Here is a 26,340-nt window from a genome sequence, read left to right as displayed (position 1 = left end):
GGAAAGAATGAAGCTGGAAATAAAAGGGACCAAAGATGAAGGGCTATTCACTGGGCATAACAATTTTTTGATGTAAGTTATGGGATGGAGTGATTGAAAGATTTTATGTGGTGAAATGATATGGCCACATGTACATTTTAGAAACACAAATCTTGGAAGAAGTGTGTAGAATAGTTTTGAGAGAAAGATTTGAAGGAGAGTTGTTGGCAGAAGCAAACAGTGATAGAGGTTATTAGAGGGTAACCCCTAGCTTGTTATTTTTAGGATTGAAAAAATGAAACTTGGTATGCACAATGGGTAACTCCTGAGGCCACTGTGAGTATTTAGCACAGTTCTTAGTATAGAGTTAAGACTCAATTTATGTTAGCTATAATCATCAGTTCGATATGAATTAATGAATGCTATGACAAAGACTCCATCATTAAATGACAAACGGATAAAAAGGAAGAGTGAATTTGGATCAGGAAGCCAATGGCTTAATAATAGACCTACTGTGTTTGAGACTTCCATGAGATATTCAAGCATAGGTGTGTAGAATCATAGGGAAAAGGAGATTAAGAATTCAGGAGCTTGGGTATGTGGAATGGGAATTGGAAGAGTTGTATCCATGGCAACCAATAATATGTGGGGTGCAGGAAAAGCATTGGGACTAGATTAGTTCAGTTAAGAAGAGAGCTACAAATAAGAACAGAATAAACAAAAGAATATGAATATGACTTCAATGTTTATGACCTTTTTCTTCTCATATGGATGAAGATTAATCAGAGAGTGAATGGTCGAAGAGATATGAGAATCAACAATTGGTGGTTTCATAGGGAATCATTAACCAATAACACTGAGTGATCACTAATATGCCGGGTGGTATAAGTACGGTATAAGCATTAACTTCTTTAATAATTTAAAAAATAAATAAATAAAACAAAAGAATTTCATGTAGGTTCTGTTATTGAATCTTTTTTTACAGAGTAGAAAACTCGATGTGTTTTCTTCTCTGTAAAGGAAAAGTACCTGAGCTAGGAGAACTTAAAGCAGATGGGCAGACACCACAGCATGCAAGTACTATTAGATCAGTGCTGAAAATGGTCCATTGGCTTTGGCAATTAGAAGGTGTAAGCATCCTACTGCAGAATAGTCTCAGCAGTGAGGTAGAGGTAAAAATCAAATTGCAATATAGTAGGAAGTGGTAGGTAGAAATTAATAAAGGAAAGAGTACAAATACTTTTTCTAAAATTCATTAGTTTTCTTTTTTTAAGTAAAGGTGAATGCACTTAGACATTATCAAAATAAATTACATTTGCTTCTCTGATCAGCTAAAGATGTGGATTTTACAGGAGATTGTGTTCCACAAAGATAAATTTGCCTTCCAGTCTCTTCTCATTTCTTTTATTCCAGACCAGCTGACTGCAGTGTCTACTGATTACTTTATACTCTAGTAATACTTCATATTTCTTAAAGTGTTTTAATATTCAAGTTTGTTGAATCCTCCCAAAATTATCAGTTATTGAGTTTAATATGGGCCAAGAATTATGCCAAAATCTTCATAGGGAATATTTCATTAAACCTCACAATAACTATAATTTAACGTTATCCATTTTCAGATGAAGAACCTAAGACATAAAAGATGCCCAAGGTTAAAGACCAGAAAATGATGGAGCTGCTAATTAGTCCAAGAGAAAATTAATTCCTGTACTACTTCCTCCTTATCAAAATTTCAAAAGACACAGAACTTAGTTTTCCTCATTTAATGATTCCAATCAGTAACAGAATATTACAAGCCGTGAGTTTCAACAGTTTTATATTTATGACCTAATTTTGAGTTAAGGATAAAGTTTGCATCTCTGTAATTTTATTTTATCTTAAGTTCTTGTATTTAAAAAGCTTTAGGAGGATAATTATATCACATTCACTTTTGGTTGCCTCTACATTTCAATGAGGTATGAAATGTATTTACAAAATAAATCCTTGGTCGCTGGTGTTGAAAAGAATTGTATCTGAAAGAAATTCTAAGATTATTTTGTCACAGTAAAGTTGTAAACAAAATTTTAATTATCTCACACCTTGTAAAGATTATTAAACTCATTAAATGTTTTCTGTATGTTTTAACTAGATTAACACAGTATGTTAAAGATGCATTGTGCTTTAAGCAGCCTTTTAAAGAAACAAACAATTTGACTTAACCTGTATATTTTACTAAGTGTTGAATGTTTCCTTAAAAGTATTTTCCATTTTAAAAGGGGGGAAAAATCAAAAATTCAAAATCACCACTTAGGGATAAAATTATTTGTTTTTAATTTATTAAACCATTTTAAATAACTGTCACAAAAATATAACAAAAAAATTAATTCCTATCACAACTGTCTCTTTTTAAAGTTTATCAATAGAGATATATTTGGAAATGGAAATGTGTCTAACTTGTGGTCTTCTAATTACTTACTGAAAATTGCAGTAGGTTGGGATTTGGGCATGTTATGTGACTAAATTACCTGACTGTTGAAACTGTCATATAACCTTCATCTGCCTACATTTAACATCCATATATAAGGGTAAGTTCAGTTCAAGCTATATTCCAACTTAATATTCCAAGTTTTCATGACATTAATGTACTCCCCTAGTTAAAATGCCATGTGCATTCTCATCAGTTGGTTTTGAACTTGGAAAAAGTAGTCGAAAGAACCTATGACTGATAGTTCCCTCTTTTGATAGAAAATTTAGTTTGACTAATTAAGAGTCATAAAAATAAGTCAGAGTAAATATTGGAAATGATGTGTACATTGAAAGTAGTGATCATTGGGCAATTGCTATGTAGAATGACTTTTGTTATCATTTTAACTTCTTGAATATTTTATCCTAGAAAGCTTTTCAGAGTATGCCTTGTTTTAAAAATAACATATATTATTTTTGTTTAATACATGAAACAGAGGTAGAGTTCCTCTTCTGCTTGCTAAAAATGTTGAAAGCCTTTTTCTTTAATTGATCCTAAATCTTCAATGGAAATCAGGGTCACCTCAATGAAGACTTTGACCCTTCAACTTGAAATCACCTAATTCAAATTATATTAAAACTTTCTTAAGGGATTTTTCTCATTAGATGTAGAATAAAGTGTGCGTGTGTGTGTGTGTGTGTGTGTGTGTGTGTGTGTATGAAGGGGTTATGGGGGGGAAGGAAGAGAGGGAGGGAGGGAGGATGAAAATTTTCTTATTAGATTACGGACACTAAATAAAACAGATTGATTTTCTCTTTATAATCTAATGTATACTTGGCTTAAAATTTCTGGTAAATTAATATTTATAGTGAATTCAAATACATGTACCCTGTTTCCCCAAAAATAAGACCTAGTCAGACAGTCAGCTCTAATGCATTCTTTGGAGCAAAAATTAATATAAGACCCAGTCTTATTTTACTATAATATAAGACCAGGTCTAATATAATATAACATAACATAATACAATACAATACAATACAATACAATACAATACAATACAATACAATACAATACAATACAATACAATACAATACAATACAATACAATACAATACAATACAATACAAGTCTTATATTATTTTTTGCTCCAAAAGATGCATTAGAGCTGATTGTCTGGCTAGGTCTTATTTTTCGAGAAACACGGTACTAAATATTATCATCTGTCTACATTTATAGTGGGAATTTCCAATAAAATTCTCTATTGAACTAAAACAAACCAAAACAAAAGTTTGGACAGTTGCTTGAACTTTTTCCCTTTTTTTAATAACACTGCTGATGCAAGTTCTGTTTCTCTCCATTACTAGATTCTATATTTTAAAACATGGTTCACAGCTAAGGCACTAACTCAATCTTACCTAGCAGGAAGTAATGAATCACATCTCAACAAGTGCCAAAATTAGGGAGGGATTGTGTATTTTCTGTGCCATATTATCAGTATCTTTAAGAATTGAATTTTGGTTTATCAAGAATTTAGAAATGAAACTTTCAGAACATTTCCTATTAATCTTCAGTACAGAGTGTTATAATGTATCACAAGGGACCAGGGATCATAAGTTGGTTTTCACCATGTGTAGTCCTTTTTCCTTTGTCCTTTACTGAAATTCATGCTCCTTTTATTCTACCTCTGAAGCACTCTTGAGGGGCTAGTTAAACCAAGATAGAATATTTAACTCCTGCTTCAGTCCTTGGGAAGAAGCTAGCAGAGTAAAGGAAAATGAAAAAATATAGGAAAATGAAAGGAGTAGAAAAATCCTAATCGAAAAGAAAATCATAGGCAACTATCAATAATTTAAAGTTATAATAAATTTTGACATAGACGATTTCAAACCCAAGTTTAAAAATTAAACAACCAGGGCATTGTAGACTTATGGAAATTTTTAGTAAGTTAGCATTAATGCTTCACATTGTATATTATGATTTTGCTCTTATATTCCTTTACTGTTAGCAAGAACTCTCTGAGCTGATGATGTCTTCAAAATACCCATGTTAGACAGATGTTTTCTATAGTGAAAAGAAATTAAGAAAGTTGCTAGTCGTCATATATAAGGATAAATCACATATTCTTTACCCATTGGTAATCAAAAGGATAGTAATTACATTTAGAATCTGTCCTATGTCAGTGTAATGTCTACACAAAGAAAAAGATATGACGCATTAAGTCAAAATTGCTCAAAAAAATTCTCCATGATTATTCCACTGCTAGCCTGCTTTTAACTGCCCTAGGCAGCAGAATTTTGACTAGAGTGTTATGCGGGATCCAACTCACTCAGTATAAATGCATAGAGAGCTATGTAGTTGTAATCCTAAATTAGTAGGTTTTTCTTTTTTCTTTCTCTACTAAGAACTTTTCAAAATTGTCAAAGGAATGACTGGACTGACATCTGTAAGAGGAACTATATCAAATGTAGTTCACATAATTTTACACACAAATAATAAAGGATGTGTACAAGATTCTGTTTACAGATACTGATTTTTCTCTCACTAGTGTCTAGTGATAACTGCCATATCTAAGAAAATGTTTCTGATCCAGTTGATAATACATAGCACATTTTCCAAATATTGTATTTTTCTCTAGATCTATTGCTTCAGCATTCAATTTACCCTATTTTAGTTTTGTTTATACATTTTCTCAAATAATACCTTTTAATGAAATAGCATTTATTGATTCTTAATAAATGCTTAATTCCCTTCAATATGCTATAGTCATGCCTGATTCACCTCTACTTTCTCTCTAATTGGAGAACTCAGTGTCTAAATTTGTGTTTTCTTTGGTGGTTTAATTTTTTAAGCATTGGCAATTTTCTGTACAGAGGTAAGACAATTTCTACCTCTCAGGTGTTGAGATAATTCTCTATTTAGTCAATCAGGGTTATTGTTCAAGTTTTGATGTGGATATTATAGAGAGACTTATATGATCACATGTTAAAGTTGCTTTTTCCAGAAAATTAAATGAGAAAAATGTGCAAATGGGGACTTAGTGAGAAAGGAAAAAAAATTCCATTTCCTGCAGATTTTTGATCCCTATATCCTTGGCCAAAAAAAAAAAAAAAAAAAAAAGTGTAAATAGCTGACATCAGAGTCCACTAATTACTATAAGCTCCTTGTCTATAGCTATCAGGAATCTAAAATAAATTGGCTTCATAAATGCAAAACTAGATTTTCTTGTTGGGGGTGAGGGGTTGATCAATTGTACCTCCAACAAACAAATTTATTTGTACTACTATGGAAAAAATAATTTGCATTGCTCTTCATTTTCTACTCTTTCAGAGTAGTAAAATAAGAATAATGTAACTCAAAGACAGTGAAAGGCACAGACTCCATCCACATAATATAACCTATCTGAGTTTTAGCTTTTTAATGAAAAGACACTTTTTGGTCTATTTCAATGTCTTTCATTGAAAATGAAATATCAGATATGAAAAAGATTTCCTATCCGTGCACTTTTTTTTCAATACAACAATCATAATGATGTAATACACAGAATGAAAGTGGAATTTTGTATGTAAGTCAGCAATACGGCTGACTAGGAGATTGTTTTGTGAGATAAAAGAAAACATTACTTATGTTGTTTCCTTCCGCTCAACTTTCTTCTACTCCCGTTTCTAGTAATGGTACCTCTAGTTGCCCTTAGGGGTAAAATACCTCAAATTTAGTCTATGATTTGATCATGGAATTAATGCATTTAGGCTTTGATTTAGTGTATTAATTAGAGAAATGCAGTAAATAAATAAATTAAGTAAACTTAGAAAAACATAGCTAGCAGAAAGAAAGGGAAAAAAAGCCTTAGTTGATTGAATATAAGTCATAAAGTAAAGAAAACAAGCAAAGACTAGCATACAAAACCTAAATAAGTCTAAGAGAAACTAACATATATGTAATTAGATTATGCTCTTCCCTTAAAAGATGGTTTATATAGATTCAACTGAAATAAAAAGCAAAATAATATATGCTGTTACAAGAAATACTTAAAATATAACAGCACAGAAACTTTGGGAAATAATGAGGATACATTACATAAATTATGATTCAGTGATTAATATATTATTATACCATTATAGAATATAATTTGTGGCAAATCCATTCTTCCAGTTATGCAGGCACAAAATACTTGGAGACAGCATGTATCCAATCCAAGAGAAAATGCTATTAACATTACTTCAAAATGCATACATGATATAATCATTCTTCGACATTCTCCCACTATTTCCCTGAACCAAGTCACCATCATCTCTCATCAGAACTACTTCAACAACATCCTAAATCATTTCTATGATCACTGTGTAGTGATTTTTTTCAAATAAAGTTAGCTTATTGTCTTCCTTTACTCAAAACTCGGCAATCGTTTCTCATTTCAAGCAGTAAAAGCCTTGTAGGTCACTGTAAAAATTTTAGCTTTTTGGATTGATATGTGTGGATGTGTTCAAGTTTGTGGGGCATGGGCAATTGAAAGAATGGATTTCCCATAAAAAAATACCCCATATGACATTGGAGCTGCTCAGTAAATAGTAACTGATTAAATGAAAGAACTGAGTGAATAAATCTTCTGACATGACTTTCACAGAAACAGAGAGATGAAGTACATTAAAATTTAAAACACGTAATAAATGTACATAATCCTAGTATTAAGACTAATGTAACAGGCATATAGAGTAACAGTACTCCCTAAAATTAGAGAGTGCATTTTTTTTTCAAGTACATATGGAACTTTGGGAAAAAATAATAGCATAACAAACCTTGAAGGAAGTAGCAAATATATTCCAAATAATCAACATCAAATACGAGGTCAGATGATTAACTCGTGACCTCATCCTAGAAAAAGTGGTACATACTTTATTGCTGAATATCACTAAACAGTCACCTTTCAAGTACTCCCCTTGTGAAGCTTTGCACCAATGCCAACACCTCGTCCACCCTTCAAAGCAATTTTGGAACTCTCTCTGGAATGGCCATCAGAGCTGTCATTGTATTACCCTTGATGTCCTGAATGTCATCAAAATGTCTTCCTTTGAATATTTCCTTTATCTTCAAGTAAAGCGATGAGTCACTGGGGGCCAGATCAGGTGAGTAGGGAGGGTGTTCCAATACAGTTACTTGTTTATTGGCTAAAAACTCCCTCATAGACAGTGCCGTGTGAGCTAGTGCATTGTCATAAGGCAAGAGCCATGAATTGTTGGCAGAAAGTATAGGTCGTTTTTGTCTAACATTTTCATGCAGCCTTTTCAGCACTTCCAAATAGAAAACTTGGTTAACTGTTCATCCATTTGATGCAAATTCATAATGAATAGTCACTCTGATATGAAAAAAGTTTAGCAACATTGTTGCAATAAGTTGGCGAACTTAATTGTCAGACTTCATATATACAATGGAATATTACTCAGCCATAAGGAAAGATGGAATACTGCCATTTGCTACAATATAGATTGATAATTGAGATTATCATGCTAAGCAAAATAAATCAGACAAAAAAAGTCAAGAACCATATGATTTCACTCATATATAGGATATGAAGCTGAAAGCAACAAACAGACAAGACAAATACACAAAAACTCATAAACACAGACAACTGACTCGTGGTTACCAGAGGGAAGGGGGGAGGTGGGTGGTAGAAAGGGAGTCAAATATATGGAGAGGGAAAGAGAACCGACTATGGTGGTGAACACACAATACAATGTATAGATGATGTATTGTAGAAATGTACACGTGAAACCTATATAATTTTACTAACAAATGTCATACCAATAAATTTAATAAACATTTAAAAAAGAAGAAAAAGAAGACCAGGTGGAACCTGCAAAATCTGGCTTTTCAGAGAATATACCCTGTGTATACATATTTTAATATATAATATAAATTTATTCATTCTATAGCTATATATTTATTTGATATATTTTATATGTATATTTTTTATTTTATTAAATATGTACACATGCATATGTATGCAATTTCTAATGTACATCATATAAGCATGAGCATGGCACTGGAGTTTTGAAATTCATCTTCAAATGCCACTCTCAATTTCTGAATTCACACAATATTTCAAAAGATGTATTTAGTTGATGAAAATTTTTGACACAAGTTCAGTTGATATGCGTATTACACAGGTCAAAATGTTAAGAGAAAGAAAGGAGTGGGGTTATAAAAGAACAGAGAACTCTCTGAAATATGAATGGGGCAAACGATCAGCTTTTTATGAATATCAAGAGATCTCCTGGATTAAATTAATTCTCCGTGGTAAAGGTCTAAGGGCAGAGTGAACAAGCAATGTAATTATAGAGTGCAATGTCTGACTTCCACAAACAAGAGGCAAGAGTCCCCTGTGCTGTGTTGTGTTGAATGGAAGGACGACACTGGTCAAATTGTTTCTCTACTTGGCTTTCTAAAGACTTTATGACAATTGACTGTTTGCTTTGCAATTGGGCCCGATAGCTCTGTAATTACTTTGTCTCAACAAACACTGATATTGTGAATAGGTTTTATTGTTCTCATTTGTGTTTTTCTTGCTAGGTCTTCCTTTGGGACCCTGTGACCATAGCAAATTGATGAAAATGTTTGTGGGAGAAGAATGTGTCCAGTGATGGTTTACCTTTCTTATTTCTGTTTTACTCGGCTTTGCTGCATAAGGCATTATAGCTTACCCTCCAAGTCCCCAAGAAGACAGTGATGCCTTTACTGAGTTTACCTTTGTTACCTAGCTGTTGGAGATTAATGTTGGAGGGAAGTCTGATGTCAACTCTACCTGGAAAGAGTGGGGTTCAACCAAAAGGCTGAGAAAGTCTTTACAGATAAGACAAGTGTGTCTCGCTTTCAGTTTTTTGAAGCGTGATAGATCGGCATGATTTATGTAACTGCTCATGCTACAGTTTGTTCTCTGCATACTAGGATATTGCTGCACCTCTGTACCAACTAACTTATAATGATGCGGTACATTCCTATCCTATTTTTTCTGAATCCTTCAATAAGGGACTATCCTCACATCACCTTTCTACTCATAGCTGGGGAGACTGATGTGCACAGACAGAGTCAACTCTACCATTGGCTTCAGGACATGCATTTATGTATGATTTTGAACCTAAGTAAAAGAAATCACAGGGTAAGACTGATCTCTGAGGTCAGTTATTTTCCAGTGGATATGATTATTTGAACTTTGATGACCCCAGAAAGTTCTATGCCATGTCCCAAGCCAGATCTAAATGTTTTCCTTTCCTTTTCACAGGGTCTATAAAAATAAAAATAAATACTATTTGATATGATGGACATCATAATAAAGATACTGTTCGAATGAAGTAGAATTTCTGAAAATTCAGAATATATTGTAATTTTTACCTTATTTTTTATTCTATACTATGCAGTACCAAATTAATCAACTTGTGGTCAGACAGAAGTAGATGATTGAAATTTCCAACATTTCAGTACAGGACTGTTTAATTTTTGCCAAAGTTGTCCTAGATAGCAGATAGAAAAATCACGTGGTGAACTAGCCAAACCCAATTATGTGATTCAGTATGAATGCAATGGGACTTGAGAAGTTGAAAGAAAGAGAGAGAGAGAGAGAGAGACAGAGAGAGACAGAGAGAGACAGAGACAGAGACAGAGAGACAGAGACAGAGAGAGAGAGAGAGAGAGAGAGAGAGAGACAGAGAGACAGAGAGACAGAGAGACAGAGACAGAGACAGAGAGACAGAGACAGAGACAGAGACAGAGAGACAGAGACAGAGAGACAGAGAGAGAGAGAGAGAGAGAGAGAGAGAGAGAGAAAGAAAGAAAGAAAGAAAGAAAGAAAGAAAGAAAGAAAGAAAGAAAGAAAGAAAGAGGGAAAAGAAAAACCTTAGATTAAAAAAAAAATAATAACACCTAGATAAAAACCCTAGGTATTTATAACCACAAGTGGTCTGTGAACAGTAGTTTGAGAACTACAGCCAAGCCACCTGTGCCTGCATAGGAATCCTCTTGGTTTTAATATAAACAATATAGATAGCTGATGCTTTCTTCACTCATAGCTCTAGGTCACAACAATCAGGATTGAAAATATAATCTATGCAATATTCTAGTCCACCTTAACAGAAATTAATGACAAATTTTCATTGATTATGCTTAAAATTTTAAATAATAATCCCCCATCAAAGAAACAAAAGCAAACATCTTAGTGATTCACCAATGGACTAGAATAATGCAGCACTGAGTTTTGTCTACGCTTGTGTCCGTATTGCTTCTCTCTCTCTCAATATGTGCAGGGAGACCACATTGCTGACACTTCGCCAGACAAAGAAAGGCATGCCCTGTTTAAGAACGTTGGCACTAAAGAGCCTGAGAGGGCTGAAAGGCGAAGGGGAACCATCCAGTGGGATAGAGCAAGGCATTTGGTTAAAATATGTAGCTTGGAGAAACCTGATCTGACATGAAGAAACCAGCTCCTGAGAAATGTGAACTGACTGTAGACAGAAAGGAGGCACCCTGGCAAGGAACAGAGTTTAGCAACTTAGAGCGGTAAAAGCAGTTATGATTTATTCACTCCTGCGTTTATTATTACATGGACAGTGTCTGTGAATAAGCACCACGGTTGACTATCAACAGACAACGAATTCCCAGCTCCTCGGACATTTGCCCAGCTAATCAGTCAGGACTCTGCTGCTCTCTAATAGACGGAGTGAACCTTGAACATGGAACTTCAGCACAGCAGCACACAAACCCACAGGGTTTCTAATGGCAGATTTCAGGCTTTTTAAATACCCTCAGTTTAAAACCATACTAGGAAACATGAGTCACAGAGAATAAAGCCGAACTTTAGGAGAGAGTAAAGACTGTTTTCCTTAAGATAGCTAATATCCAGATACCTCGGAAAGTACACATGTTTTCTCCAGACTAGTAGCCAGTTGTATACAGTTGGGAAGGGGTGGGAAGGAAAGACAGATAACAACTGCAGTTGATGGTATAAAGAGGTATTTTTATATGGTCAAAATTATAGAACTGTTGATATGAGAAATGTTGGCTTCCGTAGTTGGATCAATTTGAATTTTCAAGTGGAGTCACATCTTACTCAGAAGTGATTATATAAATTCAATACATAAACTAAATTTAAAATAAACTTACTGTTACCCTTAAAAATTATCCCTCATATTTTTGTCCTGTAAAGATGGATACACTGTTTCTCAATAAGTCCAATAGCCAATTTTCCCTCCACTATTATAAAAGAGTATTGTTTGCCCAGATATAATAGATGAAATCATTACATTGGTAAACTTTTGGTCTAGATTGTACCAAAAATTAATATGTTTAATTCTAGAATTATAGGGTTATAAAATACTGCCATTATGGAAGGGTAGGGTCATCGGAACTAAAATACAGTGAGAAAAGAACAAACACATTTATCTCATCTCATCCTTATTTAAAGGCACAAGCTGATTTTGAAACAATCGCTCATACCGCTTCTTCTTCCAGCCTGTCTAAATATTCTTGTACTAATAAAAATAGCTAACATGTATTGAGGAGTTAACACAGTAATAACTCCTCACAAAAACAGTACTTTACCAATTTTTCAAATAATGAGACTGAGGAAAGAATTAATCAAGTGATTTTCTCCAGATTGTGTGTCGAGAATTTATCACAGCCACGATATACAGAGCAGTCCTAAGGTTCCAAGTCCTGTGCTTAATCCTGGTCATTAGGCGAATTATAAAATGGCACCCTGCACAATCTCTGACACTGTGAATTTGATGGATTTTATTCCCATAATTAAATTTTGTGACACAGTACAGCTCACCTTCAAATAGGGAGCTTACCTGGATGGGCCTGACCTATTCACATGAAGCCTTTAAAAGGCAAGTTTTCTCCAGCTAGTCACAGAGAGGAAGTCAAAATGATGTCCTCTGGCTAGTCTGGAAGAATGCAGACATCCTGGTGCTCAGTTGCCAAAAAAGAGGATATGGCAGCATATGGCAGCTACAAGCAGTCCTCCTCTGATATCTGTTGGGGAATGGAGACCTCAGTCTTACCACTCATTTCTGCTAACCTCAAGCATGAACCAGGAAGAGGAGTTTTCTCTGGATTCTCCAGCCAATCACTCAGCCTGGACAACATCTTGATTTCAGGTTTGGGATGCCCTGAGCAGAAAATTAAGCCATGCCATACCAGACTTCTGACCTATAGAACTGTGAGCTGTAAATGGCTAAGTTTATGGTAAGTTGCTATGCAGCAATAGAAAACTAATAAATGCCCTGTGTGATGCATATAGAGTTATGCAGGAACTCTGTCCACTTTGTGTTTCTACCTGCTGGTCTCAATGCTAGTCTGTAGAGATACACAAATCAGTTTGGGTTGTTCAATTGTCAGCGTGAATCAATTCACAGTGGGTGTCAAAAATAATCAAAAGTAGTATAACATGATTATTTTAATAAATACAGTCTTTGCAAAGCATGTTTTAAGTCAAGTATTAAATGCTTTTCAATATTTCCTGACTCGGCCTAAATTTACTTATATCTAACTATCTCAGTGTTGGCATCGATAGTACAAGAGATCCCATTTTGTCTGCCAGTTATCCCAGAAAAATCTGTGCTACTCTTAGGGAATGATCTATATTTACCTTTGTCTACAAATTTGGTTTTTTTGCAGTCTTCATTCCATATCATTCACTTAGATTTGTTTTTTATTAAATGACAAGAAAATTATGGAATGTATGCAATTCTTTATCATTAGTTAATGGGATATCTTTATTTGGGCACAGTGTGATTACATTTTATTTCCAAGTAAACCGCTAAGAATAGCTTTGTCTAATTAACAGTTTTGTTATGACAAATGCTAAATTTCTTTGCTATTCCCCTTTGTTTTTATTTCACATGCAGATTATGACTAAGAAGATAATATCCAATGAAATACAAAAGATGAATCATTCTTTAAGAACTGAAAAATAAATAAGTTCAAATATCTTAAACTTATAACAATTACTTAAAGTTATTATCAATAATATGAAATCATAGGTAGATTTGTAGGAAAATAATATTACTGCTCAGTTTTCTATGATAAATTATGAAAGTAATTATGAACTATTAGCAAATCTGCTTTCCAGCAAGAAAACAATAGTAAACTAATTATTAGGAATATCCATGTTATAATTACTGCAAAAAATTGAATTATCACAATTAGGAAGATGCCCTGGAGCAAGTTTACTTATAGGTGACATAAATGAAGAAAACAAAAGAAAATTGACAGGTTGACCCTCTTTCTTAAGGGACATAAAGACTTCATGAAGGTCATATAAATTCTAAAAGGGAAAACACAATAAATATTAATTAAATATTCTGTTCTAGTTTATTGTGCAAATATAAGCACAATTATGATGTTATATGTGACATGCACACATTTAAATTGAACTAAGCCTCATGATTAAATGAATAATTTTACAGCCAAAAAAAATCTAAATGTCTTCTGACTCCCCTCTCTCAGTTTGAAGACAGAGAAGATCTATAGAGTATCAAACCACTAACCAAAAATAGTAAGTATATGGTGGGTAAAACCAGCATGGAAAAGTGAACGTCCTATTGTTTGATGTCTGTTCAGTGGACTTTCTACCACTCCCCTTTCAGGAAAATCTAAGCCCTCTCTCCATGCTCTTCTAGAGTCGGTCCACTCTGATGACTTCCAAAGAGATCTTTTAGTCCATGACTCTGAATCAACGATTTTATCCCTAACCTCACATAAAACTTCTACAGCGTTGTTTTCTACTATTCCTACAATATCTTTAGTTTTTGCTTTATCGTCTTAAACCCATGATGTTTAAAATTGGAATTTTTGAAACTATATATTCACATTTTATGAAACTCGGTACACTGTTGTGAATGAATAAGCACTTTGTAATCGTATGTTTCTTTGCAGGCAAACACACATTTTGATTTATTTAAAGCAGTAACCTTAGTCAGAAATTTAACTATGGAATCAGTTTCTGAGAGAGTACAATTTTCTTTATGGCATAACTACCAGTGATATTTTCAGAAAATGTAAGGACTTCATCCATTATTACAATAGTACTCTACTTTTTAAAAATAGATTTAGAGAATGAAGTCAAAAGCAGCAGTTATACACACACACGCGCGCACGCACACACACACACACACACACACACACACACCAGGGGGTGCCAACAAATATATATACAAGTGGACACTTTGGTCAATGTTGCTGAAGCAGTAGTTCACCATAATCAGAAGTCTCTGAGCGCTGACATTAACCGCTTTGAGCACCTCTTGTAATTGCAGAAGTCAAATGTGACTTGTATTCATTTTTTATTATGGCTAGATATTGAGTATTACACTTTTAATAAGTTTTTCCTTTCTTAAAATGCGTATACTTTTTTTGGCACCCTCTGTATATTATATATATTATACATTCACATATACATATACATATATATAATCTTTTGTGATATACATATACATATATATATATGTGTGTGTGTATATATATATATATATATATATATATATATATATATATATACATATACATATATTTATATTTTTTTTTAGTAGGAGACAAACTTTCTCTAGTCCTTGAGGCTAACTGCTTACTTTCAGGAGCCCTTCTCATTCCACAGATCCGAACACATGTCAATTTCTCTTTGGAACTCAGAAGTACTCCCTACTTGGCTGTGTTACAATAGATATGTACTCTACATTTAATTAGTGCACTTAGGATACTGTCTTTCTGCCCAGCTCTATTTATGTGATCCTCATGATAAAGGACTTTGAATTCTCACTAATACAGTGAATTACACTATCAATAATTATTAAATTACTTTTTTGGCTTTGATATGACTTCTGAAAGGAAAAATAGTTTTAAACGACAATATAGGTGATTTTTTTTTCCATTTCTGACTTCTTTTCTTTGAATCACTTTATTCTCTTTCATTTTCTCTGCTGCCCATCATTTATACAATTAACTGTCCAAACTGTGAACTGTATTCACAGGTGTCTCCTTTAATTAATTCAATAATGAATTTCCACGGTCTTTCAATGTGCAAATTACTGTGACAGACAGTATGTAGTCAAGAAAATGAATAAGGCATGGTCTTTTTACTTAAGGAGCTTACTTTCTTATATGGAGGCTAGCCAAATACATCTGTGGGCCACATGTACTTTGCCATCTATTTTTGTCAATTAATTTTTCATTGAAATATAGTCATGGTAATTAAGTCATGTATTATTTGAAGCTGCTTGTACACACCACAATGACAGAATACAATAGTTGTGACAGAGATTGAATGGCCTGCAAAGTTTACTATGTTTACTATTTGGCCCTCTACAGAAAAGTTTGCCAATCCCTATTTTAATACATATTGTAAACACTGAAATATAGGAACAAGGAAAATGTTAAAATAGGGCTTGGAAAATGTTATGGTAGATATGTTATAGAAAAATGTTAATTGAAAGTATGGAAATGGAGGAAGATTCTACTAGCACAATTTACGTGGACTTTGAAAAACAAGTAGGCTTTCAAATGAAAGAAATGAGAGGAAAAGAGAACGCTGGGTGGATGAGAGTTTTGAAATACTATCAAAGATTAAGCACATATCTCTGTTAAATGTATACCTAATTATGGCACAGTGGTGGAGGAAAAATTTTCCAGGATGTAATGGAGTTCTGTGGCATTTTTTAAGATGTATTGTATGTAGGTGGCAGTTACGTCTAGATGTTGTTAATGTGATTATACAAAACATTTCTTAAAGCCACATCAAATATATGTTAGATCTGATCTATTAGAAATTTTGTCAAGCATTAAAATCAACATTTGCATTTTTATTTACAAAAATAAGAGTTTATACTAACAAGTAAAATTCTTCATAAGCAATCTGCCATTGGACTTTCTAAATATGAATTTAATTAACTTAAATGAAGTGTTTATTTTAATGCATTTACAGGAAATATCAATGCAAAATTATTGGAGAGAAAAGAAAAACTATATCATAGTGAGGTGTTTTAGCTGTACGGACATTTTAAGGGTGGTAATGATAAGTAAATATTCAAATTGTTTCAAGTTTCCAAGCATACTTGCTGCAATCATATACTGGAATTAGTATTCTCACTTTTGCTTAATTACCTACGTCATTGTTCTTTTACTTAGAATATCTCTGCAATTTTATAATCTCACATGATATTCTTTAGATTAAGATTAAATATTTTAACTCAGATTGTTTCAATATTTATTTTACTTTTAAATCTGGGTTCATTTGTTTCCCAGTAATTAAGGCAGAAATTCCATAAATTTTGTTTTATTTATAGACTAAACACTAATTAATTATTTACATAACATCATAACATTCATTTTAATTAGTTGTTTAAGAAGTAGTATAACATTCAATAGGCTGCTTGTAGTACTGAGAACATACCGTCTTGATAATATAATTGAGAATTGTAAGAAAGAGTATGAAAACCTTGACATAAAATTTTATAATACATTATTAAAGATGTATAATATCAGAGAAAGTATAATGTTCAATTACAAGTATTCTAAAATATTAAAATATTTATATGATCTTGAGAGAAGATTAAACATGCAAGTCTCATATACAAATCATAGTTCTGATACATTTGCAGTTAAATCTTGGAATACTTAATTTTTTTGCTCCAATCCAAGCGAATAATATGAAAACAAACCTTTGATAAGAATGAAGCTATTATCCGAGCATTGAGCTCATTTAGGTTCATTGGGGACAATAAATAATGCTATCTAATTAATTAGAATGACAGGAAACTGCATGACATATTTCTTATGGCTGGCTGGTTTAACATTCTAAAACTCTCCTGTTGATTAGAACTCGCATGTTTTAAATAGAAAAGGATGTTAGACATCCCATCTGTTGTGTAGCAGAGCTTCCGAAAAAATTAAAAAGGTACACTCAAGTCTTGATAAGTTCAAGTCAGCAGAACAAGACAAATGTAACATGTTATCTGATACATGACATCGCAGGCTAATTGTTTCCCAAATTCTTTTGTGTTTTCATCAAGCTACAATTAAGGAAAATGACTATTTGAAATCTTGGCACTGCGGCCCGTTTTGTCATGTTGTAGAACACCTAGCTTAAGTTCAGAATGTTTCCTTTTTGTGTATGTGTGTACAAAACAGGCATAGTTGAAGAAGCACAACTTATTTTATACTCAGTATGTTATGCATAAAAAAGAATATTACTCAGAGCTTCAGTCCCAATTATGCACGTATTCTGAAAGAAATTTAGTACAAAGCATGCAAAATAAATGATTCGTTTCATGGCTGAAAACATTAACAGAAAAATCATGTATTTATGTATTTTTCATACATGGTTGATAAGTATATGTCAAATATGGATGGGAAATGATTGGACATAATTATGCTTAATTAGGCTGAAACTAGATTTACTATACATTTTTTTGTGACATCATATGTAGTTTTCTATAAAATGCATAATTAGGCTATTTACTACATGTTGGCACAAAACAAAACTGAACAAAAATCCACAATTACTTACCAAAACAATGATAGCTGGTTCTCAGGAAGGATCATCTATTATATAATGTCTATAAAACTCTTACACTCATAGGGCCATTCATGAAAAATAACTATAAGTAAACTCTAAAAATAAAATTAAAAAAAATTAAAAAATTCATACTTTATTTTTCTTTCAATTCTACTAGGAATATGTTTCTTTAGTTTGAAAATAGAAAGCACCAGCTATTCAGTATTCAGTTTTTCAATTCATGGCTAATTTCTAACTCATATGCAAATCAAAAACTAGAACCAATAGATTAAGACAGAAGCTGAGAAGAAATTTATCTTGGCATATAATGAAAAGAGAAATAATGGCAAGTAATTGCCACTAGCAAAATTTCAGCTCATCAAGAAAATCTACCAAACACTATACTTAAGCTAGATATGAGATGAAAATAAGATATCATTAACCAGAAAATGAAACTAGATCAGAAGGCCAACATATAAGTCATAGGTGTTAAAAAAAAAACGAGATCTTATCAAAAGCATAGACATAAGGGGCAGGAAAAAAAATCAACAGGGGTAATGTAGAACAAGGTATACCTTGGTTTCCCCACTAGGACATTAATTTATATACAGTCATAAACACAAAATAGTTACTTCATGCATGCTACACCAGCAATGGGTAGAGTTTTAATAAAAAGGGAACCAAAAGAAAACACACTTTGGTTAATTGTCTTCAACTTGAATCTGTATTTTCTAGTTCTGTTCTGTATTCCCACCATTTCTTCTATCAGGTAATATTTTATGTACGAAATATTTCTCAGGTTTGTCTGTTTTCTAGTCCAGTTCTATCAAAGAAACATCACTGACTCCACTCTATTGATCTTTTCAGATACATCCATACTTCCCCATGATCTGTTCTTTATACTAGACACAGAATAAGATCTTTGAAACAGAATTGGAATTAATCATATCAGTTCAATGAGTCCCCTTGTTCAAATCTTGTCAATGGTTACTTTGTTTTCTTAGGATAAAGACCAAAATTATTAATAAAATCAACATGGCCCAGCCTGTACTTCTCTGATATCATACATACGTACTGGAGAATAAGAAAGATGGTTCAAGTTCCAGCTTGACCATTTGATGCCTATGTAATCCTGGGCAAGTTTCTCAATTCTCTGAGCGTCACTTCAATTATCTCTATAATAGGTAATTATAGTTACTTACCTTGAACGATAGCTGTGAAGATTAGCGATTATAAGTGTAAAATTCTGGGTTTGTAATAAAAATAGCCAGTGTCTATTCAGCACTTCCTAAAATCCTGGGTTTGGAATAAAAATAGCCAATGTCTACTCAGCACATTCTAAAAGAAGCTAAGTTTGGGGAGTTTTAATAACTTGGTCAAAGTAACAAACTATTAGATGATATTTTTCCCTATTATGCACTGAGCTCACAACCAGTACATCTTTCTGGAGATGGGGAATGGGTGAGTACATAGTAATTTAGTAAATGATAGGTGTTGGTATTAATCTTCATGTTTTTCCCTTTCTCTCATACCCTTCCTCTGTCTACACTCACTGTCTAACTGCAGAACAAGTTTTCAACACAAGCTTTCTTACTGTGACTATGCCTTTGCTAACCCTGGAATGGAAAGTGTTATGCCCGCCGCAGTCTTACAACGGATCAAAGGAAAGATGTATCTGCCTGTAATACAGTGCCTTAGTGACTTTTGATCAGAGAGCTCAGTAAACTGCATCTTGTTGCCTGTGTTAGAAATGGATAAAATATGAGGGAAGATTTGCATGGTGAGTATGTAGGTTAACTAAGCTAATACCCACTGTTTACATAACCAATCTCTAACACACATACACCATATTTCACCCACAAAACTTTTTCTGAAGTACAACCTAAAGATAACTGAATCGAATATTAACTTCTACATCTTTGCCATTACAGGAGGGGTATATGAGTGTGTGTGTGCATGTGTGTGCATATGTATATGTAATCTACAGATAAAATCTAAAAGTTGATCTTAAATCAATAAGAAAGTGATAGACACGACACACTCAATAAAGCAATTTCCAACTCTTAAATTTGAAGAGTTGTAGAAATTCTATTTTGTTTTTTGAGGTTTCACATAGATTCTATGTCTGGATCCAAATGTTCACAGGATGTTATTCTTGTTTTTATTTTATTTTTTTTTTTAAAAAGAGCTTTACTTAGCTATTTGAAAGGACACTAATTGAGCAAAGAAGGTGGATGTAAATTCAACAAAGGTATCATGTGTAGCACAGATCAAGACACTGCATATGCAAAATACAAGGTCTACACTTAGAATATGAACACAGAGGTATTTATAGCATGTCTAGGATGAAAGGGCATTGTAAAACACTTGAATAAAATACATTTCTTTTTTTCTCTCTGCTGCTTACATTACATTACACTAGACTCTTAAATAATATTCTTACCCTAAAATAAACTTGTTTCATTAATCGTTCATTAATGTTTCATTAAAACATTCATTAATGAAAACAAATAAATTGATTTCATAAATTTATTTGTTTTCATTAATGAAAACAAATAAACTTGTTTTCATTAAGAAAACATAATGTACATTCAAAACAACTCTCCCCTAATTTAAGGAGCTAACTGTTCAAATCTATGGAATTACATAGAAAAGGCATAATTAGCATATATCTAGCTTAGCTGCATTTGGATTCTACCCTCATTGTAGGTTGTGCAACGGGAATAGTCTAGAAATTACCCAGCAATTGAGAACAGGTTTTGAATCATCCTATCTAAACTACTATTACCTCACTCTAGCTTATATTCTAAATCTTTGCCCCCAGGATCTGTTTCTAATAGTCTGCCTTTCTCTTTCCTGTCCCCTTTCCCCTGAGGTGGGGCTGGAGTGTGGCTGACCCCTGTGGCTGCCTCATCCAGGTTCCCTAGCCACTTGACTTCTGCTTGGCTGAGGTAAAAGCAGCAGACCATTGTGTAGGAACAGAAAAAAGTGTCTTTCCTCATCCTCTCAGCATCCACTCCACATTTCTGGCAATAGTTGCATTCCTTTAGAGCACCACCAGGTAACCTATCCTTCATGACTGCCAATGTCACTAATCTCTGCTAACACTACTTCCTTCCCTTGGTACTTTAGTCCTAGTAGAAATATTGCTTCCCCAATCTTGATAGTCTCAGGGATCCCTGCCATCCCTCATTTGTTCTCTTCACTTGACCCATGCCTCTCTGATTGCAGATCCTAACATTTGAACCATCAAAGGTGAATTCTCTTTCCCTTTGGAATGCTGACTAAGACATCGGTATGTTTAATTGATGAGATTCATTTCTGACCTGCTCGTTCCTATAATTATACCATAAAATGATGAAAAGCTTAATCATAGGAAAACAAAGGCTCCACACTGCATTTCACATGATTTTCCTAGATAATAGACTGTTCAACATTGTCTAAGGAAGACACTATCCACTTATTAGACAATTGCTGTTCACATACATAAATGCAGTCTTATCAACATGGATCACCATTTTATTCTAATGTGAGACCCTTGTCTTCAACACACCATATATGGCTCCTGCTTTCTCTAGTCAATCTAATTTAGCTTTATGATTTAAAAATCTGAAGTAGTTTTTTTTAAGATTAAATAAGAAATAATTTTATATTTAAAGCTCCCTCTCTAGCTATGCTTATTGTAGTAAACTCGATGCATAATCACTAAAGCTGTCTTATTTCAAAGAGTGGTCTGCCAATCTCCTGCTCATAATTATACAGGTTAATGGTTTAAAAAACAAAACAAAACATATTTTTCTGTGCAATAACTCATACTAAGTAAATAGGAAACTACGTGGGATGAGAGGTGGAGTATTTTAAGCAGCAGCCTAGGTGATGCCAATACATTCTAAAGTTCAAGTAGTTGCTTTAAGGTGAAAACTGTTTTTGCATTAGTCTTTGTATTGCCAATACCTACTAAAATTACTAGAACAAAAGAGTAAATCGATATTTATTAAATAAGTAATGGAATCGATTGATTTTGTTGGCTGCCATTTTCTCCACTTTTATCCTACTTGACAAACTTCCTTTATTCTCAAACATTTGAGAGGTAACATCAATTTTCTTCTCTCTTTGCTCCAATGACCCATGGTACTTGCTTCTTATCCTATCTCTAAGCCACTTTTTAATTAATTTTTTTATTTACTTGCTTTAAGTCTTATAAGTTTACTATTATTATTATGTTGGTGCAAAAGTAATTGCAGTTTTTGCAATTATTTTTAACCTTCTAAACCACAATTACTTTTGCACCAACCTAATACCACTTTACTGAGGAGATACATGAATCAAAAAGTTTAAGCAAAGTGCTCAAGTATTAAATGTTATATTGCAAAGTAAGAATAGTATCTTTTTCAACTCTTTTTTTTTTTTTTCATTTTTGAACTCTTCTTTAGCACTTAGCATCATTTTACATTTACAAAAACTTTAGAGTATTTATGGAATGAACAAATGAATGCCTGAATGAATGTGTAATGTGGTCTTTACATCAAGATAACTTTAGAGGGTTTCTAATCTGACCTCTAAATAGTTAAAACCATAAGTTTTTATGTATGTGTAGGTCTTTTAGATTGAACATCAAAGGTGTCTATAACAGTGATTGTCCAAGTGTTAAGAAGTTTGTCTTTATGGTGTTTAATAAACTCCTAAGATGGTTTAAACTCTAGTGAATACATAATGTGAGATGCAGATGATGTGTTACAGAATTGTACACCTGAATTCATGTAATTTTACAAACAGTTGTCACTGAAATAAACTTTAATCAAATAAATAAATAATAAATAAATAAATAAATAAATAAATAAAATAAAATAAAAGATGATTTAAACTGACTTCCCCAAAAGAGGAGGTCTATTCCCCTGACTTGACCAAAGGAAATTCTGAGTTTGTCAATGTGGTTTTTCCTGGGATTGGTCTCCCTTGCCAGCCAGGTATGGACTCAATTGCAGGCACAGATATCAATAATATGCCTTCACCCAACTTTGCAGACATCAGAGATGCCAGCAGCACACTTAGCTAAAGAGGGACATGACTGTTGATGAAGAACAATAAGAAAGTCACATGGTAGCTAAAAGATTTGCTCATAAGACAAAGTGAATCCTCTGAAGTCTTCTAGAATAATTGAGAGAAAAATAATTAGTGAAACAAAGATTTGGAGGCCCCTTAACAGTAAGTGAAGATAATATTCAGGAAAACATAAACAATTATTTTAGTAATTATTCCATTTCTTTCAGTGTCAAAAAAATAATGGCAATAAAACCATTACACATTTCCAAGCCACAAATTTAAATATCGCCACACTATTCCTAGGTTTCCTTTGAGAGATATAAGCATCTCAAATTCCAGATTTGAATATTTTGTTGGTACATTTGTTCATTCATCATTTAATAAGCATTTTCTGAATACAAACAATGGGTCAAGCACCGTGCAAGGTTTTTCAATACAGAATTGAATAAAACATAATACTTATTATTGTGTAACTCATAGTCTAGTGGATGATACAGATATATAAACATATAATTAAATTGACAAAAGTTTGTAAAGACTATTATGAAAATTAATTGTGACAACACAGAGGAGGGAACAATAGATGTGCTATTTCATTAGAAAATTACAAATATCTTTCGTACTATTTCTCATAGCCTATTTTTTTTCTCAATGTTCAAGTCACAAATCCCTTTTCAATATGATGCATCTCAATACAACAGCATTCATTTCAACATATGGGAATGCATTAATTAAAATTTAACAAACAAAACCTAATGCATATTATGAGACATTACTAGATATTATTTTTACAACAATTCACCCATAGAAGTCACTAGAAATTTGAACTGTATCTGAAGAGATAAATTGATATAAATGAACTTAAATATGGGCATGATTTTCCTGTAAAAATTATTCTAATAGCTTGCAAAAGGAAAACAGGAGTGGACAGGTTTCACTCAAACTAAATAATATTAAAAAGAAAAAAATGTCATGCAATTGGAAAAAAATAAAAATAACCTGTAAAGGAAAACTAAACTTTGAAAAATACCTTAGGAAAAGGCTTTCTAGGTGAAAAGATTTGTGGAAGCAATGATAGAATAAAAAATGAAAGGCATAGTTAACTGATCAGTTCTGGATAACCATAAAAGATGTTGCAAGAGGGTTTAACATAACAAATGTTGGTCAACAGATGATTGGATAAACGTGTGGTATCCATACACAATGGGATATTATTCTACCAGGAGAAAGATGCAAATCTTGCCATTTGTGACAACACGGATGAGCCTTGAGGGCTTTACGCTTATTCAGAAAAGTCAGACAGAGAAAGACAAATCTGTATGATTTCACTGACATGTGGAATCTAAAAAACCCAAACTTGTAGAGACAGCGCACATTGATGGCTCCCAGTGGCTGGGGGGGGGTGGAAGAATTGGGGTGAAGTTTGTCAAAAGGTATAACTTCTAGTTAGAAGATGAGTAAGTTTTAGAACCCTAAAGCACAGCATTGTGATTACAGTCAACTACACTGTACACTATACTTCGAAGTTGCTAAGAGACTAGGTCTTAAATGTTCTCACCACAAAAGGAAATAATTATGTGGCATAATGGAGGTGTTAGCTAACACCATGGTGGTGATCAGATTGGAATGTATGAATGTATGTGTAAACATACATTGTACACTTAAACTTACACATTATAACATGTCAATTATATCTCAATTTAAAAGTTTGGGAAATCTGGTTGGGGTTGGAGCACTTTGGAGGAATGTGAAATTTGTTCAGAATATAAATTGGAATCATTAAAGGTTTTCATAAAATAATTGAAATACTTTTTCTGTTTTAGAATGCACTGAGAGACAATTTGTAGAACAGCTAAGAGAAGAAGAAAAGGTAGTTATATGATTTAAAAGTGCAAAGTGTCAAAAAGAAAGAAAAAAAAAACAAAACACAACCTTGGGAAACATCTAATGAAAGGAACTAATGCAGGAAAGTAAGCCTAATGAAATAGAGCACAAAGAGAGTTAGAAAATAAATAAAATCAAATAATTTATAGCAATACCCACATGTCTAAGATTATTCCTAAACTTATCATCAACAATGCCAACTAATAATAGCCTTAGACCAATTAAACAGCTTGTAATCTACACTGCATTTATATTTTTGGTCATAATCAAATTAATTCTATCGAGGTCAACCGTGTCAAATTTTTGGGCAACAACAAAAAAAAATGTTCATGTTCTTTTTTCTATATTTAACTTTTCTTTTTTAATAAACAAGTTATAATAATAATGGTATCACATAAAAAGAAATCTGGATTTCTGTCTTCTCAAAACATGAAAATAATATAACATAATCTGACAGTACTTGGTTTAGATCTTTCTTCATGTCAAGAACTAGTGGTTGCCATTAGAGAATACAGTGCACTAAAATTCTTACCACCCTCTATGGGATTCCTGATACCACTTCGGGGTCAATTATCATTTACATTTACATTTACTACAGTTATATTCGTTGAAAGAAACTATTTCTCTATAATAATGCCTGCAGCAAATGCATAAACATGAAATGCAGAAAAAGGGGTGATGAATTGCAAGAAAATGGGCACAAAATAAAATGCAGTACCTAGAACAATTTCTGACATGAAGTAGGCAGTCAATAAATATGTACTCAAGAAATGGATACATTTCTACTGGGTGTCTACTTCTAATTACCTGCCTAAGTCATAAGAGGCATTTGAATGCTAGACTCACTGTCAAGAATGTACTCAACAGGTTCTTTGTAACTCAGTTGATTTATCACTAATAATAGAAAGGGAAAAGCTGATGACCTCATGAGTTATTACAAAAACAATGAAACTCAAGAATTCCCAAAATGAAATAACTGTTTTCTGCCTTTCAAATTCAATAATGCTAATGGTTCTTTCTTTTTTCTCCAGCCCCTAACACTTTACACAAATAGAGCGATTATTAACCCAATATTACCAGTCATGATAGGAAACATTTACGTTAAAATAATTGCAATATAAAAAATAAAAAAGCTGTATTAAAATATATATGATAATTTATATACTTGTAAGAAAGATGCTGCCATAAAGAACATCAAATATTACATCTGTTATCATTTAATGGAAGCAAGAAAAATGTGTCTATAGTGGCTCCTGCATCAGTTTGATGGATTTCTCTTCTCCTTTCCGCCCTGTTTCTAGTGAAAATGTGTTGACTATCAAACTGTGATTTTGTTTATTGTTTCATTTTCTTTCCCTCTGCCTGGGTCTGCTGTTAGAGCAGAAAGAAACTTTCTGCCAAGATATAATCCTCTTGATCATTTTATTATTCATATGCAGAAACCTTTATTTTTC

Source organism: Rhinolophus sinicus, linkage group LG02, assembly GCF_036562045.2.
Source record: "Rhinolophus sinicus isolate RSC01 linkage group LG02, ASM3656204v1, whole genome shotgun sequence".
Lineage (NCBI taxonomy): Eukaryota > Metazoa > Chordata > Mammalia > Chiroptera > Rhinolophidae > Rhinolophus > Rhinolophus sinicus.
Note: the sequence above shows the minus strand (reverse complement) of the source record.